The sequence below is a fragment of the Bactrocera latifrons genome, unplaced genomic scaffold (assembly GCF_001853355.1).
Source record: "Bactrocera latifrons isolate USDA-ARS-PBARC rearing strain unplaced genomic scaffold, ASM185335v1 scaffold_116, whole genome shotgun sequence".
NCBI classification, from domain to species: Eukaryota; Metazoa; Arthropoda; class Insecta; order Diptera; family Tephritidae; genus Bactrocera; species Bactrocera latifrons.
In genome coordinates, this window is record NW_017534586.1 from 725620 (window position 1) to 744159 (window position 18540).

An 18540-nucleotide genomic window follows, 5' to 3' on the forward strand; every position below is an offset into this window, starting at 1 on the left:
GTTCCCTAAGATCAGCTGTAGTTCCTTTTCAGATATATATTTTTACTTATACTAAGTCTGAAAATACATATAAAAGATACAGTAATATGTGTACAAATTTTTGTACCAATAAATTTAAAAGTTTTCTCAGAAAAAATCTGGAAAATTCGAGTTTTTTCGGCTTTCCTTTCTGGAGGATGGGGTCATGTGTAGAAGTTCACGCCAGTGAGGAAAGTCTCTGATCGCCATTCACTTGGGAATGGCCAGAAACGATTCTTTTACATATGACTCAAGCAGCTCACGACTTCCGGTCTTTGACCAAGTATCCTCTGGGTAGCCTAAGAACATCCGTTCGAAGGCGAGCTAAAGTGAGAAGGCGAAATATTCCCTACATAGGGTTGTGCGCTGGGTTTGGGACCCGCCACGTAAAAAACACCCCCAATGAAAGGAAAAAAAAATAAAAATAAATAATTTTTCGGCTTTTGAATTTTGAAATCAAAGATACTCCGCGATCTGGAATACCACCTGTCGTAAATATCGATAAATCTTGCGCTGTTTCGAGAGCTCAGGAGCTAACACCATGATACAAAAAACTGTTTGCATGCATTTAAATAAAGTGGCACATAAAAATGAGCTCAAAAATAAGCTCGAGGTATGGATTCAACACGAGTTAACCCAAAAATCTCCGAGTTTTCATCCGCGCAACGATGCTGAACGAAGAGTGGGACAATGACGACAACGCCTTGGGAAAAACAAGAGAAAGGTTTTAATTTGTGTTTGGTGAGATTGCCAGGGAATCATTTCCTATTTGCTCATCTCTTATGGCCAAACTTCTAATTCGGAACTTTTCTGTTACAAAATGGACCATCTGAAGTAAGCAATAAGTGGCCAGCTTCGGCTAATAGGAGCGAAATTGTGTTTCAGCAGTACAACGTCAGGCCACACACATCAACAAAGGCTCGCCAGTAGTGCCGGCAGCTTGGTTGGCTTGTTTTTATGTTTTGGATCTGGCATCAAGTGATTACAAACTGTTCATGTCTATGGCGAATGACTTTGCTAAAGAAATAAACTAAGTACAGCGGTTATCTTCAACCTGCCGATTGCCATTATATTTAATTTCTCCTTTAATGTCATATGAAGGTTTATGTTCTTATCATAGATTTGGTTTCCAAAATGGACAAAATTGAATTCTATATCTCAGATAAATATGTGAATATTCTAGTGAAATATGTAGAGAACGTATCGGTTAGCGTAAGATCAATTGTTACGAAATAGGTCCTTTTCATCTTCTCCCATTGATTGAGTTAATAACGATTTGTTTCAAAATGCTTCTGATACATCATGAACAGGAGTAGCTTCTCCACTTTTTTGGTCTTTTTAAACTTCTATTGAAGTTCTTCTCCTTACCTTGGTGCTACAAAGGTTCTTTCTTGCTTTATTTTATTCTGGAAATATTTTCTTAAATATATGTTCTAATGAAAACTTAGCCATGACTACCAGTTTAGCATATTTCAACATTTATTTCACCGATTGTAGTAATAAATAAAGTAAACGTAAAAATCAATTAGTTTGGGTGTGTGGGTGTGAGCAGCTGTTTTCACAGCTTAGTTTAAGCACACAAACTTCATAAAAATAATTAGTATATTTGGCTTTTTACTACCGCGTTTTGTCAATAACGATCACAATTTCGAAAGCAAATGTAATTTTTAAATCCATTAGCCAAATTTTATGACGAATCATAAATCCATAAAATAATTACTTATGACTATAGTTAGTTTTGTAAATGAACGCAAAGCGCCAGCTATTCCCCTCAACTCAAAAGCGTTAGATAGTTGCGCCACTGAGCAGCAAAAACGGCCGCGAATAGTCGCCTATTGCTGCCACTTTAGGACTTTACAAGAAATTAAGTCGTAATAATTTCGTAAACAAATTGCGGCTTCAAGTTAAAATCTGTTAACACATCCATATATCAATCTTGAATTTTTTTGTTTTATCACAGCCGCCATTCATGTTTGTCGTAATATCGTGAGTAAACACATTGAGGCTGTACTAAAGTTCATAAGCTTGTTGCGCGTCACATCTCCGTGCCACTTCACGATTTCGTATTTAAATTTCAATTAGCTGCTTGACAATTGTATTTTGTTTAATTTGAAAAGTAATCATATGGTTATATAATCAAAACAACTTTTATTATATTAGATTGAAATTACAAGTCGTTAGTAGTGATGTGCCGTCCTTTGACCATGAAGCTGACAAATATTATCATGATATTTTTCATGCATTTCTGTTCGCTTAAAATGCAAAAGTTTGCCATTTTATGTACAATGCAAATCAATACGGTTATAGTAAATATACATATGTATGTACATATGTGTTTGTCTCTATAGTATTTTAAGTATTTTTCTCCAATTTTCAAAACACCTTTTGAATGAAATTTACACTGCTGAGTAGTTCATTAAACTAACCACCTGAAGATTGGGTGGAAAGAAATAATGTTTATGAAATAATAAGTTTACCATATTCTTTATACCATCTGTGAGAATCCGATTAGTTCATTCTTATGTTCTTGTATAGTTTGCTTGATATTTCACATTTCTAATTCCTAAAAAAAAATTTTCGATTACGGACAAAAAGAATAAAAGTCATGGAAACTTGGTCCTCGAGAAATGGGATGTTAGGATGACATAAGTTAAAGAAACAGTTTTGGAAAATTATCATGCTGGCATACGAAAGACAGCAGAGGATCTCAACATTTCTTATGAATTGACTCCACACTTCTTGGTTAATGTTTTGGCCATGCTAGGCACGTACCAAAATCGATGTATGTTTATAACTATAAGAAATTCTAACAAAAACATTTATATTTGACAAATTCATTATTTTATTTTCGCTTCCAACGAATACTATATTTGCACACTTCTATAAACAGACCTCTGGTTTATAAAAATCAAGTAGTATTTCTTGGGAAAGGTAAGGTCTTGCCTACGATTGAATATTCGTAGATATCACCGAATAAGCTGCAATATGTCTTCAAAATACATTTCTAGAAGCTTCAGAAGTTTGAAAACAGTTAGAAACCAGATTGACAGCGAACTCTGTTTTCTCTCTTCGATAGACTGAAAACGGGCTTAACGGAGCGGTAATTTCAGTTTGGGAACAAGTAAAAAAAAACACGGGGCCAAATCTGGTGAGTACGGTGGTTGATCGATGGTATTCATTGCGTTTATGGCTTTAAATTCAGTCACAATTTATATCCAAGATATCCACCAAAATCATTGGAAAGGCTTCGGGAGCGATGGTGAGCTCCCTTGCCATCTCTGATGCCTTAGGATTTTCAAGCACCATATCCTTCAATTTTTTCATATTTTCATCACTTGAGGTCGTCCAGAACGAGACTTGTCTTCAACCATCTCTCGACCGTCTGTGAAAGCTTTGTAACTTTGAATTGTGTTTTTAATAAAACTGAATTCATGCAAGTCTTTTCCATCATTCGCAACGATTCCGCCGCACACGAAATTTGGTTAGAAATACAAAATTTCAGCAAATTCTTTGTTCGATATTTTTATCTATTGTAGAAATCGCAACGCAGTACTGAGGTGTACCGACTTAAGCAGCTGGTGGAAACAAATTGGTTGACAGATTGCGCTCATATTTGGCAAACTAATTAAAGACGGTCTTACTAACTTAGTAAAATCGGGTGAATATTATAAAGGAAGTACCACAATCCCCTCACAACTCTTAAAAAATAAATAAAAATAAAAGAAAAATTTGTAGAATTTAATTTTGAATAATTTCCTTCCGTCAGTTGGTGTGACTGAAGATTTATATGAAAAACTCTCGAATATACCCGAAGCAACTAGTTTTCACGCGGTTGTACCTCGCTACTTATTTATGTGGCAGCCTAAGGCAAAGAACATGTCGCTAGAAAATTGTTTTAAATTTAAATAAAAACGTTTGTTTATATGCAAGCGGTGGCATCGCTCGCTGGCGTTAATTACATGACAGCCGATACAATCTTTCTGTTTTATTAACATTCACACATGCGCACACAAGTAACTGGAAAACTTAATGCATGAGCACATCTTTAATATTTGTATGCTTGTGTGTTGTAGATTTAAATTGGATTGCAAGAATCGCTTAAATGCTTTGCATTCACATGCCTATGTATGTAGTTGTGCAAAATTTTGATTACGTCTTTGGTTGGCGCATTTCACCTTGACGTAAATTTGTTGGTATTTTGTACGTTTTTAAACGTGCCAACCTGCTGTTACTTATTGGCAAGACCAACAACTAACAGTTACTTAAATATATATTTATTACTTCCAAGAACCTGTGGCTGAAATCATTGCTCATCGGTGTTAAAGCTGTTGCTATCGGCCAACAGTGTGCGTGTGTGTGTAAACTGCTGCCAGTTATGTGTATGTATTTATTGTCATAAATTGTATATCTCGTTTGCAGACTCTCTGCTGTTTGTGTTGGGTTATTCCCCCGGACAAATATAGCTTTAAAACACCTTTCCGAATTACCTTAAATTTTTCATGAAAATAAACACATACATATGTATCCGCATTTATTTACATATCTCATTTACTCTTACTTCTTACTTCAAACGAAATTAAAAAATAAAATTAAACAAAGAGCAATTCGAAAAAATTATAAACATTTGCAAAAACCTTGACTCCACTTTGGCTGGCCCACTTCAGTTATTTTTCTACGTTTGTCATAGTGGTGTCATGTGGTTTTGTTTTTTTACTTTTTATTTTTCTTCTCTCTGACCGATGTAACAAGTCACTTTAACAAGAGCAAGCAGCAAAAATACGACAGACAAAAGTGTGTTTAATTGTTCAGCTAAATATTGACTGTTTAATTAGCAAAAAAATACTTAATTATTTAATTCTGCAGGTGAGAGGCTACTTTTTTGTAGAGAGTAAATTTAAGGGGGGAAAAATTAAATATGCAGTCAATTGGGGGAGTAGCGCAGAAGCCGAGCTGAAAAAAGGTGAAATTTAAGAGCGAAAGCTACAATCCTTCGAGCTATGAACCTTCTCATATAACGGCAAATTGAAATTAAAAGTAAACACTCCCGTAAATAAAAACCGGATAAACAAAAATCTCAAAATAAGATCGTTTAATTATATTTATATTAAAATCACACGTTGTATAAATAAATTTTCAATTTTCAAATACAATGACTGCTACGAATTACTTTAGAAACCGACGGGTTTTGAAATTTTCATGATTTATTAATAAGTTTCTGAAAGCAAAAGTTTTAAAAAGTGTATCAGAATAACGTTTTTCTTTATATACATGTGATCAAATTTGACCCGGACTGACAAAAAACTTATTTTATTAAAGATCTATACTATTACATATATCAAAATAAACCTCTTATCCAAAACAAGCAAACAACGCTTAGTCCAAATTACAGTTCACTTGTTATAAAACTCAGTTGGGTTGACCTTTAGTGTCTATCGTGAGTTTTGGTTTTTTCGGCTTCGGCTCAGTTTTGCAGCACCATTTGCTGTACAGAGTTAGTCCGGAAAGTAATAGGACTGAGTCAATTAAAAAAAAAAAAGTTACTGAACCAATCATTACAATACTTTAAAAACTTTCAAAATAGGCTCCACGGCGTCACGGAAGTCATTAACCGAAATAGCCTTGAGAGCCGAGGTGCATGCTGCTTGGATCGCCTCTGTCATCAAAACACTTGCCTTTTTAGGCAAGGACACAAAAACAGTCCGGGGCCCACATCTGGCCTATAGGTCGGCTGCCGAAGTGTTCGAGTCTCTTGAGGACTTCCACGTAAAACTTGGCGTTGACGATTTGTCCAGGTGGAACAAGTTCATGGTGGACGATGCTTTTTGATATCAAAAAAGACAATGAGCATCGTTTTTACTTTGGATTTCCTCATTCTTTCCTTTTTTGGGCGAGGAAACGCCAGCGTGTGCCACTCGGAAAATTGTCTCTTTGTCTCGCGTTCATACTCAAAGATCCATGACTCGTCATCATATCAATCGTCTCTGTCGCAGATTTACCGAGTTCCACACAGAATTTAATAGCGTATCTCTGCTCCAGCGAACGTTGCATTTTCGGCTTGCACCACTGACAGAAACTGGTCGCGCGAATGACCAGCCGCTCGTTCGTTAGCTATTAATCCAGTTGGTATGCCCGCGCTCCGAAGTGCAGTCGCGGCAGAAGAAAATCTATCATATTACTTTCCGAACAAACCCTTTTGTGTTGGACAGTTCGACGTCATATTTATGAACATATTTATTATGTGTTTATTGTAATTTCTTTTGGTCCGAGTATAGCCTTCAACGCTTCATATCCAAAAAAAAAAAAAAAATAACAATAATGTGCTGAGTGGATGAATAAGAGATGTGGTGATCCTTTGCTATCTCTTTGATGCCAAGACGAATTTTGCCAGGCTCTTTACCTTTTTCGATCTTTTCATAATTAACAGAGGAGAATGGACGGCTTTCATGAGTCAAGTTTTCGTTGACTTCACGACCTTTACGGAATGCGTAATACCGCGCAAAGACTTATGTTTGTGATAAAGTTGACTCCCCAAAACACTTCTGCAATATTTTCAACGATTACGTAGCTGTGATCTCGTTGGATAAACAATATTTCAGTAAACTCCTTATTAATTTTATTTCTATGGTAAAAATCGCCAGACAAACCTTTCACGTCGTAAACAAACAGTTGCCAAACATCCACTAAATGACATACGGCGATCAAGCTTTGGAGTAATCCAGAAAAAAATTGCTTTCAACTCGGCGAATGGGCAGCTTTAAATAATTGAGTTCGGTTAAAATTTGATCAGATGTCTTATACTTCATAGTATGCGTAAAAGCCAAGTTATTTGCACAAGAGTTCAAAACTGAAGCTGAAAGGCTTCATATTGCATTAAGGGGAAGATGTCGGAATAATATTTTTAATTATATCAGTATATGTTCAAAGTAAACTCTCAACACAGATGGTCCAACGTACAACATTTCTGAAACTGCACACTACATATTTTGTAGAGTTCTGCGTACGAGGTGTTTTGCAAATTATTTATGTAGAACTCTCGTGTATTTTGCATTTAATATGGTAATGTGATGCTTAAGCATTTATCAAAAACTTCTATAAATATTTATATTTAGAATCTCTAGTTCGCGTGTGGTTATTCAAATTCTTTACGCAAAAGGCGAAAATCCGGATTTTCTGATAACTATTAAGGTTACAAGTTTATGATGCTTAGGCAAATAAACTGGTTAATGAATAAAAGTAAATGTACGAATTTGATAAAAATATTTTATAGAAAATATACAGTATAAACATATAGACATACTCAATAAGGAGGAGCTGCGCGTTATTTGTGCTTTTTATTATTTGCTAGCGCTTTTACTTAGCACAACCGAGTGTTAAATGTTTCCACCTAACTATAGCTTCTGCATACAGATCTTAGTGTCAATAGCTCTTTGCTTCAATGCATAGAAACATTAAATATTTAAATATGGAAAGAGTCTTATGAAAACTCCGTGTACAAATTTGCATTCCCACTTAATTTTATTTGATTTTATAATTCTCATAATTGAGATTTTGTTAGGATATATTTATGTGTATAGATACTTGGAAACTCCTTCATTGCCAAGTCGAAAACAAACTAGAAGGTTGAATATTGTAGTTAAAAAATTGTTATTTTTTCTTAATTCGAAAGTGTTTCATCTCCTAGTCCATTCTTACTATGGGACAACGGTAAAGAGTTATTGGAAACCAAATTTTATTTATATATTTTATTTTTTTTTTGGTTTTCGATTTTTAGATTTTATTGAATATTTATTCATCATGTTGTAAGAACATTTTAATGAAAACTTAGTACAATAATCCTCTTATTTTCATTGTTTATTGAATCAAACAAGTTAAAAGGTCTGAGAAAATCATTAATAATACTTTGTTATTAAACAATTTATTTTTATCGAATATTTACAACTTCATTCAGTTAATGAATTATTCTATAGGTCAAACAGTGTTATTAATTGTTGTAAGGTTTTAAGCTCATTAAAAACAATTTCTTCCAATACTGCGGTATAAATATGTACATATCTATTTATATATGTACTATATATATTATATATATTTCCCAACAAAAGATTGCTTCATTGTTTTCTGAGCACATTGCACGGCCTTCGCGGTTGAATCCGCACCCTTTAATTAATGTTTTATTTAGTTTTTTTTTCGTTTTTTTAATTTTTTGCTTTTGACTGCAAATACTTAAATGCTTTTAAAACCGAAGTTTTGCAGTAATGACGTCCTCGCTTGACTTTTATGTGCGTAATAAAAACACGTGAGTTTGGATGTAAGTGTATGTGAATACCCGAACGGTGAAGACGCTTTGTTGAAATTGGAAACTACAAAAGCCAAACAGGTGGCGCCTATAAGAAGAAGAAGGAAATTAAGAAGTAAGAAAGGGATTCGTTCGGAGCGAGACTAATATCAGGCACTCGGCAAAGCATGTGACGTATTTCAAACGCATTTTTAAATGATTTTAATGAAAGAAAAATAGCTTTATTCTAAAGAGTGGAGACAGTTCTTCAATTTCTCTAAAATATTACAATTTCTCTGTTATTCATTAGATTTCAAATAAACCTCTTCGTGGCATGATTTTCTCTAATAATGGAAATTAATATATACCTCTCATGAAAGACTTCTCAGACATCCATCAATTGGTGACCTAAAGTTTGTGGCACACCACAAATGCGGCCAAAGCTCTAGTGACAAGTGAAAGCAGCTCATAATGAGGTTCTACGGAGTTCAGCACCGAAGAGTTCAAATTCCTCAGCTTGAGTTTTTAGATTATGTATGAGTTATAAACCATCCCGTGTTTTGATCTTTACTATTTCACATAATTTACAGATTCGGGCAGCAACCATAGACAAACCAATCCCTTATGTTACAATGAACCACCGATAAATAAACGGCTCTCGAGTACCCTTGAGCAGTGCGTTGCGCTCGGGTACAATTACCTGGTCGTTTCATTTGAAACAGTGTGACTCATACCAAAAGGTGATCTGTCAGTGAGTGATCGCCAGCAAAAGTTTGCACTTGATTGCGCAGCGTGCAAACAACGTTGCACACCATACTCACATGCATATGTACGTATTCAGGTTGTGTGTCATATATTTATGAAAGCATTTGTTTACTACAGACTTAGTCTTGTGTACAAACATATCAGCTAGACTTTCAGCTTTTCGCTCCGGTTGTTAATTTAACGTTTTATCGCAGTTTACCGGTCCAACTTAGTTGAATCTTAAATTATTTGTTTACATAATAAATATTTTACTTCTTAGTATACTATACCAAACATAGGTATGTACATATGTATGTGCTTATGCGCTCAACGAGACTATTTTCTAAGCTTTTATAATCATTAGTGAAATAAATATAAGGAAATTAATTAGCTCTGCGTTAAATAAAATTAAAAATTATTCCCATCACATACATCATGAGATGATTATCTTTACGACACAAGGTTCTTTGTTTTCTTGTGATTTACGATTTCTCGTTTACTCAGTTCGGTCTTTATAATAAGTCATGTTTTTAGGTAAATCTTGACATTTCTTAGAAATAATTTCAAAGTCCAAAACATCTGATAGACCGCTTATTGATTAGGAATTATGCTGTCGCTCAAATCCTATGGAAGAGCAATGACTTTATATCTGCGAAGGCAGACAACTAGTCACAGTGTCACCACACAAACCGGTCTCTTTCAATCGATAAAGACGTGCTACAAGGTATTTCTCAGGCTGATTGCATCATTTGTATGATTTTCAGCCAACAACTGACTTTATTATGCGAAGATCTTATGATGCAGATGAACTAACAGACAAATAAAAACAAAGAAGGAAATTCATTTTCCTGAATGCTCTGTCACCCGCAAAGTGACCGTCCCTTATCGGGGACCAACGCAGGGACGATAAATTGCTATGATAAACTGTTACTGGTAGGATACAACCTGAGAAGGTGACAAATTATATACTCCTCTAGAAGCAAATTCAGGCTTCATTTGTCAAAATAGGTATACTAGTCACTGCAGCCTTAAGATACCGTGTATAATACGGGCATAGTCTTTTCGGCAATGTGACGATTCAGGGACATAGAACCTGTAACTTCGAAACATCTGACTATAAATTGTGGAAAAAAAAATATTGAATATTGCCTCACAAGCGCCTAGCACGAGCCTTGAATTTATAAGATTACAAGACCTATGTTAGTCTTTGTGAAAGAGTGGAAGCACAGCAGACCATAGATTGACCTCAAACACAATTCTTATAATGGCTTAAGATCTGGAGCACTTTAGACGTACAAAGTTAACACTGAAATTTTATTGAAACCTTTTATTCTCAAAGATGGCCGAGATATTGTTGAAGACATCAGTCAGAAATCAGTTTTATCAAAAACATAGGCCTACGGGTGGTAAAAAGCCTTCAAAGGCAATCGCGAGAACGCTGAAGGCATGCCTCGTTCTGGACGACCTTTGAGCTCTTCATGCCAAAATCAGTTTTATCAAAAACATAGGCCTACGGGTGGTAAAAAGCCTTCAAAGGCAATCGCGAGATCGCTGAAGACATGCCTCGTTCTGGATGACCTTTGATCTTTTCAGCTCCTCAAAACTAAAATTTGCACTACGTTAAACACGGTTTCAGTCAATCGATCGTAGAGGTAAAACAAAATTCGCTAAAGTAGCTTAAAGCCATCACGAAAAGTGCTTATCAAAAGTGTTTCGAGGACTGGATAAATCGTTGGCAGAAGTGTATTACATTTGGTGAGGATTACTTTAAAGGCGGCAAAATAAATATTTTCGGTTATTTTTTTGTCAGAATGCATATTCGATATTCTCCTTATGTGATAAATTCGAAATGTTCGAGCGCAAAATTCACGTAAATAAAAATAATGAACAACCATGCAATATTTGTAGGAAGGAGAAACTCGATAATTAATTTTTAAATTTGCTTATTTTTACGCTTGACTGCTGAAACATTAGAAACAACACTACAAATCACTTTTAATATACAAAGCAATTTAAGATAAAAAAACACCAAAACATACAAACAATTAAAAATAAATAATTGCATGCTGCCTGTTAAGTAGCCAAAACTGAGCGATCATTCTAATTTACAGCTCAGAAAAAATTAAATGTTAAACACAGTTTTCAGTTCATTCAAAATTGAAATAAAATACAATTAACGAACGAGCTTCATGCTTGCATTTCGGCGCAGTTTCGAGATTTATTCATTAACAACAGTTTTTTCAGCTATTTTTCAAGTGCAAGTGCACGGTGAGCGGTTAGAATAAATGTGTATAACTGTTATTCCAAGCAATGCGTTGAGTGCTAAAAGAAACTAGTTGGTTTCGAATCAGCGGTGGGTGGGTTGTGAATAGTTATTTTTAAAAATATTTAATTTTTTTTTGAAATAAGGGTGCTGTAAATGCTTTTGCACAGACCTTTTCAAATATTATAATATGATTCGTGACTGATTCAGTGGTTCTTAGGATGAGCTTTCGAATTATTTATGGAATTTTTATTTGGTTTGGCATAGCGGTTCTCCCAAATCGCACGATTGACGCAAACCTTTCAGGGTGATATTCTACGAATAGCCTCTTCAAGTCAGAGCCTCCCGCTGAAGGTTTACAGGTCTGAAATCACCGCTTAATGCTTACGCACTTGCGCATGCGTCTAAGGTGACCGATATGCTTATTTTTATCCGCTATTTATAGAAGACTGCTGCACTTCTTGCTGCATTATTGCATCCATTGTACATATGTATTTGTCTACATAATATATGAATGTATTGTACATAATATAAGCATGCTTGAGTGACGCACAAGCGTAACAGCATAAAAAGGTTGCCTATTGATTGAAATAACTGCTTAGAGAAACTGAAAGACACCATAAAACCACTTGTAAAAGGTAAATAGACGAAAAGTATGCGTATGTGTACAATAATATATATGTACATATATGTATGTATGTGTACATACATAACGTATATAAACCTGTTTCCTTACTTGCCTAATTGTTTGTTATTTGCTTCATACAGCATGTAAGATTTGAGACATTCTTCTGCATTACTGACGCCTGAGTGTTGTTTAAAAAATAATTACAAGTATGAAAAATTATATAAAATATAAAAATATTTAACTTGAAAGGTTACTAACTTGTATATTTACTTCATAATCGAAACTGGTTTCTTTTTTCTTATTTTTTTTTTTTAATTTCAATTTTAATAATCTTACAGAGATGCTTTGTGAAGCTTCATTAAATTGTTACGGGCCAGTATTCGAAATTAGAAAATGAGATTTTATACACAACATGCACTGATCTTATCTCATTTAGGGCAGCTGCTTTTCCTTTTTTTTTCTTTTCTTAAAGGGCGAAAAAGTTTTCTCACTAAAAAAATCTTCTAATTTTCGAGTACTCATGCTGGATCTCAACAAAGTATAACCGATTTTTATTCTTTCTAAGCTTTATTAATCAGAAATGTTTGCTTTTGTTGGAGTACTAAAATTTCGATTTATAATCCACTCCACAGAGTCACAGTCTATTTTACCTAGTATGAATGACAGCTACCTTAAACCATATATTTGTGTCTTTGAAATTGAAGCACTCTAGTCCTCAGTTAATGAAATGTTATAATGAAGTTTTGAAAAATTGCTTTTATCTTCAGGAAATTGCTTATTTATCGAAAATGTCGATATCAGACCACTATGAAAATAGCTGCAATACAAACGAAAGGATGAAGTCCTTGCATGGAAAACTTTTTCTATATGACCAGATATTCACAAAGTTTGATCAGGTTAACGAATAATCTCCGAATAAAATTTTCAGATCGGACCTCGTAGATAGCTATCATACAAACGGACCGATCAAAATCAACAAAAAAAAAAAAAAAAAAAAAAAAAAAAAAAAAAAAAAAAAAAAAAAAAAAAAAAAAAAAAAAAAAAAAAAAAAAAAAAAAAAGCATACTGTAATTAATTGAAATTTTTTCCAAAATTTGTTTTTAGAAAAAAAAACGCGTTTGAAAAATTTCCCACTGAGTAAGAGCTAATCACTTTAATGTCACGTGAACTATAAACATGTCTCAATTTCAATTAAAAATATTTGGGAACATATTACCCAACAGCTTTACTCTGTTCATAATTTTAAAAATCTTAATTAATTCTTAAATCTATGTCTCAATTTTCGAAACTCTTGTTAAAGTCAATTTCCGGAATACCAGATCGTTCGTTTTTGTTTACTGCTTCGGCTCACCTTTGCCACAATCTTTGGCCGATCGATTGTTTGTTTTGTTGTTTCCGAGTCGTAAACATACATCCGAGACTCATCGCTAGTAATAATACGTTTCATGATATCCTGCAGGCCGGAAAGTATTGTTTCATAGATTTTAAAGCGACGCTCTTTTTCGAAAAAAAAGTGATTTTGGAAGCAAACTTTCTTTCATTTTTCTTATCTCCAAATGAAGTTTAAAAATAGGTTTCACTGATCTTTCAGAGAGACAAGCATATACTATACAATAATAATTATTTTGATGTTACATTTGGCACAGATGCCACTGGCAGTCATGTCTACTTTGAAAAACAAATTTTTAATTGAAAAGTCTTACTATGTTTTGCCCACAGCAGTTAGTTTACACCAAATTTCGTGAAAGAAAAAGAATTTTTGTACAATATACATTGCATTTTTGTTGAAGTGAACGCGCATGCTTGCAGTATGTATGTATACCATATACATGCATATGTATGAAGATACATATAAGATGTTATTAACCAATACACACAAACACATATGAACAAACCACAATCAAAGCGGTGATATTACATTTGATCTGGTAACTCAATAACATTTCAAGGGACAAATGAGCGATCAGCACAGATTTTTTGGTTTGAGTGCCTCAGCATACAAACATACATATATTTATTTGTATATATGTATGTATGTATGTGTGAGCATGTGTACAATTGCAATTGCCATTGCATTCCGTTTATTTATTTATTTTCGAATTCTTACTTTTACCGCTTCGCTGCGCGTCAGGTGTTTTTCGTCGATCTTTGACTAAATGCATGGCAAATGCATGTCGATGTGTGCGTGAGTGCCATTGCCACTCTTACACACACACACACACAGTGCTTTCCAAGCTGTGCGAGCGTGTAAATGGTGAGTGCATTAAAAGCCACGGCCAATAAAAATACACCAGCAAATGTTGAACAAAGAGCACGCAGAGTGTATAAAATATTTGGTAAAATCGTAAATGAAATGTGGCTTAAGCTTAAGCACGCTTCAATATTCATATAAGTATATGTATGTATGTGGATTTATATGCACGTATAACACACACAAGCACACACACATTTGTTTGCTGTAAAGTAACATATGGAAAGACCCTACTGGAGCATCGGTAAGCGTCAGTGTCAAACATAACGCAAATGTATGGAATGTTAACTCCTTCAAGTTGAGGATCGTTTGAAAAGGTAACTTCGGCAGCTGTACATAACAAAGCCGAACGAATCGTTAATTCAAGCGATCGTGTATCTTTAACTCGACGGCTATATTATCGTTGGTCACGGATTACTATAATCGGCTGTTATAAACAAAAGCGTGAAAAATCCGTGATTTTTCTGTAAAATGAAGTTGTTTGAGAAATCTAACATTCTAAAGGCTGCGTGCAAAGAACGGAATACGAAGCATGGAAGGTTAGAACATTCTGCTGCCTTGTATTAGTTACGGTCTTCTTCTAATATAACATACTACTACTATAACTAACATACTACTACTGTAATATATATTATCTTATTCATTGAGGTAACTCACATATAGGTCACCCGTAACCCGGAAGTTCGAAAATATTTATATTTTGTATATGGGGACTCAGTGAAGTATTGACCTGATTCAACTCATTTTTGATACACAGAGATACTATGGCCAGGAAGAATTCTCACTGAATTTCAATTATATATTCCATATATTGACCGATATTTTCAGACAAACTATTTCAAATTTAAGAAAAATGCTCACTTTTGAAGATGAAAAAGATAGTGTTGTTTTGTGAAGTTACTCTACCTACCCAGTCGCAAATTAATGAAAATAATTTATTCATGTCATGAACTGTTTCCTGTTCTCAACTGAAAACAGAAAAAAATTCGCAGATCACCGAATACCTATTTCTCGCTAAGTTTCTAATAAGAATATGATAATAATGTTTCTAATTGGGACTTTCTGCACTACAAAAAACTTATGTCCAGCAGGGCATGTGTATGTGGAAAAATGTTTACATATGCATTTGTGAAGCAAGTCTTTTCAGCTCTGTAAGCAACTGGTCAGTACTAAATTATAGATATTTTTATTGCAATAAAGCTGCAAATATTATTCTCGCACTTCTATCCACGACATATCGAAAACTAACGAATGCTAACACAATTTTCGTCAAAAAAAAGTGTTAGTATTTTTTCAAATTTGCTCAGTAACATAGTTATTTAACCTTATTATTTTCAGTTTTCCGTTTCATAAACGCTGCGAAAACATATATGTACATACACACACACACACCTTTTTTTTGTTTTGCGCTCACTTCCGACTGCTCCAGCTTTCAATAGAGTGAAAAATGTGGCAAAAAAAATTTCTTTCAMAATGGCATTCGCACACGATTCGTATGAAATCAGCTTATTTGCATAACAATTTCAGGTTTCAATTTCATTTTAACCAAACATTGGCACACAAACTGCACTGTGCATTATTGGAACACTCACTCATAAGCCTGATTTTATATTGGTTATTCACTTTACTCTTAATTAATATGTTTCCACACTTCAGTTTTCCTTGCTTTTGTTTGACAATATACATATATACATATACTTATGTACACACTTATACATATATATAACTAGTTCTGTTGTTTTCGTTTTTTTTTTTTCTCAACGCGCGTTTTTGTGCTTGCGTACGCGCAACTTTCCTTATTCGCCACGACTCGATCGCTTGCCAGCCGCGCTAAAACTGCGCTCCAATTCGACTGGAGAAGCACTCTTAACATCCAAAAATCGGTGGCAACCGTCGCTTGCTGCCAACCTGCAATACAACGACAAACCGAGTGGAGGAGCCCCCATACACGTATGCGCTCAGCTTTAACCAGACTTAATAATGGTAACAGTATTGGTACGGAAGAGAAGACGAGAGCGAGTTAGAGAAACATTCATTTGGTGAGCAAAAGCATTTGGCCAAAATGAGTTTGTAGCAGCTTAGCCAAGAGCTTGTGGAAGCAGTGCTTGCATGTAGTTTACTACTTTGGAGATGCAGTTGGATAACTACATGTTTGTGGCTGTAGTGGTGTGTTTGTTTTGTTTCTGTGCGTTTGCATGTGTAAATAGGTGTGATCAGCTGTAGATAGTTATTTCGTTTATGTGTTTGATAAAGATGCAAACTTTTAGGCGCAAAATAAAAAATCTTACCATATTTAATTAGTTACAAAATTTAATAAATACATATTAAAGAGCTTATATACGTAGGTTAATTTATAAAAAATACTTTTTCTAGAATGTAAATATATTAGAGGATATTCTTTGAATAAATGAAATTGCTGAAACATGCAGTTTCCGAGATACGGACGTATTCAGAGTCAGTGAGCAATATTTCTCCGAAACGCCTCTAATGATAATATGGATTCTCTAAGCCACTCTAAATGAAAATTTTCTCACAAAAAGAAATTTTTTTTTTTGAGCAGCCGCCATTTTCTCATAAATCTGAATTTTGAGTGGTACTACGACTTTAAAAAACAGAAAAAATGTTTTGGGCAAACTCAATTTATTTTTATTTGTTTTTTTAAATAGTCTCCTTCTACTTCAATACAGCTTTTTGCACTGTCCATAAGCATGTCGAACGAGTGTTTTAGCTCGTTCGCCGGTATGGACGCCATTATGCCGGTGCAAGCCTTATGAATGGCCTCTACGTCGGCATAACTCTTTCCTTTCATGGGCAAATGCATTTTTACGAAAAGGAAGAATCCGCACGGCGCCATATCTGGTGAATACGGCGAGTGATTAATGGTTAGTTTTGATTTTTGGTCAAATAATCGGTTGTTGTTGTTGTAGAGGCAGTGTTGTGAAGAGTTGACAGTGGTAAAAATCGGATAAAAATCCGGTCCGTTCCGGCTACGTAGACCCGATTGCCGTGGGAATGGTCATAAGCGTCGATCGATCGGAGCAATTTTTGGTCGTCTGTCAATTAGTGCGGAATACACCGTGCACACACCTTTCGTAAGCCCAAATGTTCGGTCAAAATGCGATAAATCGATGTTTTGGAGATGTTCAATTCCATTTCCATGAATTTCAATGATGATTTCCGCTGATTTTTGATGGATTGCTATGGAATTCCCAGTTTGTTTTTTGGACTAGACTTAAGTCCTGCTTACTTTGGAACGCACCTTGTATGTGTACAAATTAATAAATTTAAAAATATTCTAAAAAAAAAATCGCTTTATTGCCTTCTTAACTGTAAATCACCCGTTAAGGACAGTATTACTTAATTTATTAACTTAGCAAAATACCTGTTTTTTGAAATATCATTTACCTGGAGAATTTAAGTTACAATTTCCGGGTACTTTTTTTCTCACAATGTTGGTATCTGATATTTTTAACATCGATGATTATCCGAAACTAGTGCCCATTGAGCTAATTTCCTGCTGTTAGGTTAACTTAAAGATTTGAAATATCTCAAAACGACGTCAAAAGAGCATCATAAAAAACACATTTTTGAATAAAAATAATGTAATTTTGGCTTAAGAAATGAAAATAAATTTTATTTCAAAACTTTGTTGTGTCAGTTTAGGGTATTAACAAAATGTGCACTTGAAGGTTTGATATTAATTTATTAATTATTTATTTAATCGATTGGAAAGACTTATTGAATCTTACTGAATTTTGGAAATATTTTTTCAATTCAAATACATATAAGTACTATAGGCTTTTCATTTTATTTGCGATGAGTTTTCAAGCTTGACATATCCGTTCATTGCATTTTTGTTGGGTTTTTTTAAGTACTTTATTAATGAATTTAGCGTAGGCGCTTAGTAGGATAAATTGAACATAACCTCCTGTAGCGCATTCTACATAATGTACCCTATTACTTATAGCGATGGGTCTTTTATCACTGTACATTGGATTACCTCGAGGAGCCGAACATGTGGAAGCCGGAATAGGACATACCGCGCAATAAACATCTGCACCTAAGGTAGTGTCGTTATAGAAATCTTTGCAAGTCTGTAGAGGAAACCCGTTGAATGTTGCTGTATTTATGGTTTCAGAAGGAGGAGCACATCCCACTGATGTGACATTTTGAGGAAAACCATCAACGAAATCAGTACCTACAGGTTGAGTAGCTCCAGTAAAGGCAAACGGTTTGGTTGTGACTGCTAAACACAAATCTTCCTGTACAAGTGTTTCACTGACTAGCCGAAGTTGCTCGTAAGTTGAACAATTTTTTTTGTTCACTTCATATTTCCATTGCCTTTGAACTGAGAATTATTAGTC

The 18540-nt window shown here is 34.5% G+C and overlaps 1 protein-coding gene across 8 annotated transcripts in view; it reads right to left on the reverse strand.

Annotated features, from left to right (window-relative positions):
* LOC108977213 overlaps window positions 1–16000 on the reverse strand; it is a 40913-nt gene extending 24913 nt beyond the window's left edge. For 6 of the 8 annotated variants that reach the window (XM_018946868.1, XM_018946853.1, XM_018946837.1 and 3 more), the window contains exon 1: window positions 15569–16000. The gene's annotated coding sequence lies outside the window, so the exon portion shown is untranslated. Of the gene's footprint in view, window positions 1–13276; window positions 13366–15568 lie in introns of those variants that run through there. The other 2 variants (XM_018946816.1, XM_018946823.1) reach the window with 2 other exon arrangements.
* Window positions 16001–18540: the final 2540 nt, after the last annotated feature.